Raw genomic sequence first — 2,989 nt, forward strand, 5'->3', positions numbered from 1 at the left:
ATTTACTAGATTTCAGCTTTGATTAATTTTAGAGATATATTCTAAAGATAAAAAAGAAAAACAAGATTCACCCCTAAAATAAAAGTCTTTATATATATATAGTCCATTATTAATAGTCTTTATGCTCTTACAATGTAAAACATTTAGAAACTTTTGAACTCTAAAAATTTTGACCTGTTAACCTATTGGTCTTAACACATTCCAAATTCCCTTCTAAGAATCACATTGATGTTTTTAGTCCATCAGTCCAATACAGATGGAACAATTCTATTTCTTTTTCTTCTTCTTTGGTGGTTCACCCTCAGAGCTACTATCTGTGCTGCTGCTGCTATTACTAGAAGAGCTGGCATCTCTTCTGCATCAGAGGACGAGGAAGAGCTTGTGGAAGAGGCTGAAGATGACCTGGAGGAGACTTCATCAGCGTCACTGTCCTCTGAGGAGGATGAGGTAGACGTCTCTTCACGCTCTGATGAAGAATCACTGGCTGAACTGTCACTGCTATTGCCACTGGAGCTGGTTACACTCTTAGACCTTTTTTTCTTGGTCTTTCTTTCTACAGTAGTTTCTCCAATGCTTTCTTGTAATAATAATCTGTTTTCTTTTTTCTTTTAAAGCTTTCTTTAGTTCTGCTGTTCTTTTTTTTTTTTTTTTTATGGCTATGTTGGGTCTTCGTTTCTGTGCGAGGGCTTTCTCTAGTTGAGGCGAGCGGGGGCCACTCTTCATCGCGGTGCGCGGGCCTCTCACTATCGCGGCCTCTCTTGTTGCGGAGCAGAGGCTCCAGATGCGCGGGCTCAGTAGTTGTGGCTCACGGGCCTAGTTGCTCCGCGGCATGTGGGATCTTCCCAGACCAGGGCTCGAACCCGTGTCCCCTGCATTGGCAGGTGGAATCTCAACCACTGCGCCACCAGGGAAGCCCAGTTCTGCTGTTCTTGAAGGCCTATGTAGGTACTTTCTTTTTCCTGTGCATTCATAAGTCCCATGCCCAGATTCCAAGCATTTCTGACATCTTACATGTTGCTTACTTGCTTCCGCTTGTCTCCGGGCTGTGAGCCGATGCATGGGAGTCGCCATCTTCCAGAGGCCTGTTTTGTACCCCGTTTCTTGCAGGCAAGACTCCAGCCTCTGTGACATTCCCCGAGTTCCAAAGGGCAGATTTGAACAGTTGCTGATCAAGGGAGGAGAAGCCAAGGAACCACCTGAGGCAAGATTAAAGGGACCAGAGAAGCTCATCAAGATTAGGAGATCCACCACCTGAGACAAGATGAAGGGAGCACACGCCCTGCACACACCCTAATCGTGTCATGTCAGAGATCCCACCCTTGAACCATTGTTTATAAAACCCCTCACCAAATCCTCTGGGGTTGGGACACATAGTTTTCTGAGGCAGGACCCCACTGTGTCCCCCTGTGCCTGGAAAAACAACAAAGCTATTCTTTTCTACTTCACCCAGAACTCTGCCTCCGAGATTTGATTCGGCACTGGTGTAGAGAGAGGCCGAGCTTTCGGCATCAGTGACTTGCCTCTCTCAATGAAATATGGTAACCCTTCATTGGAAGCTGAAGGGAGGGAGAGCCCATTTCTTGGCTACATTCACCCGGATTGGAGTTTCTGTCAGGATGAACTGGGGGTAGAGATGGAGAGAGCAGGTTGGCTCAGATGTACAGACTCTCAGTGTTCTTACTGAGTTTTAGTAGGTTTTCTCGAATAAGTGTGTATGCCATTAGGACAGTTTCCAGACACTCAGCTGTTGTTGTTGTTTTTCTTCTTAAAAATACTGTTCACTGGTTTTGCTTATTTTGCCGGAAGGAGGGTCCAAAGATCTCCTCCTGCTGTTACCTTGGAGGTGGATCTCTGATCCCTTTTGAGTCTTTTTCATGAGATTCTTTTCTTTATCGTTTGGACTCTGTATAACCCATGCTGAAAACAATGGCAAGAAAATTTACTGTTTCTTTGAAATCCTTTAAGTGTTGCAATTTATTCTATCATTATTTTACAGATGGAGAAAAACCATTATTAAAAGATTTTTTTGTGGATAGATAATGAAATTAAGGAGAAAATTAGTATAAGTAACAATTCTTAGTGTATTAACTCTAAAACCTTTTGGTACCTTTAAAGCTATTTTAAAGATTCCAAGCTGTATCACTCCCTGTGTAAAAAGATAACCTTTTATTTTTGTAGCTTTAGTATCGAAGTTGGAAGAAATATATGGCTATCTATTGTTCTCATCTCCTTCACAGTCCAAAGTATAAAATTGTGGAAGGGGTTAGAATATTATTAGCATCTTGAAGAGACATTAAAATATAACTTTCACTAGCTTTTCATGTAAGATAATGATATTAACTAATTTCACCTCTCAGTGTTGTAAAGATTAAGTTAAATACAAGTTCATATATGAAAGGTCAAAAAATCTGGTACCTTGTCTACAGTAGACATTCAATAAATGTTAACTTTCCATTGCTTTCTTTAGAGCCTCAGACATGTGAACTGAGATTCATTATTTCTCTCATTCTGAGATTATTCTAAAGCCAGGTAATTGAGGTCATGACTGAAGGCAACCTCTCTGCCATTTTACAGTGAATTAAGCTGAAGTTTGTGTTGCTCCGATGATGACAGGAGAAGATTTATGTCTGTTCCTTTCCCTCAATTCCCAGCACTTCACTTTCTCTTCAATCCAAATGAAAAGTTTCACAATACCTCTGTTTTAAATTCCAAGTTGCCTGATGGTCCCACCCATCACATATAGATGTAAATTTACAGTGGCAGATCAGTTATATAAATATTCTTAAAAGCCCTTATTGTTAGGAGACTCACATATTCATTCATCCATTCAGTTGTTTATTCAACAACTCAAATTATGTGTTAGGTGATGAATCTAATATCTCTAAGACACAGAGCCTACCCTATAAAACTCATAGTCTGTTAGGGGAGCTAGGCATTATGGCATGTGCTATGTAAGGGATTTTTACTAGGCAATTTGGGAGGAAGAGGA

General features: G+C 40.8%; 1 pseudogene; it reads right to left on the reverse strand.

Moving 5' to 3' along the window:
• Positions 1 to 267: 267 nt before the first annotated feature.
• On the reverse strand, positions 268 to 1,071 carry LOC118884368 (annotated as a pseudogene).
• Positions 1,072 to 2,989: the final 1,918 nt, after the last annotated feature.

The sequence above is a fragment of the Balaenoptera musculus genome, chromosome 18 (assembly GCF_009873245.2).
Source record: "Balaenoptera musculus isolate JJ_BM4_2016_0621 chromosome 18, mBalMus1.pri.v3, whole genome shotgun sequence".
In the NCBI taxonomy this organism is placed as follows: domain Eukaryota; kingdom Metazoa; phylum Chordata; class Mammalia; order Artiodactyla; family Balaenopteridae; genus Balaenoptera; species Balaenoptera musculus.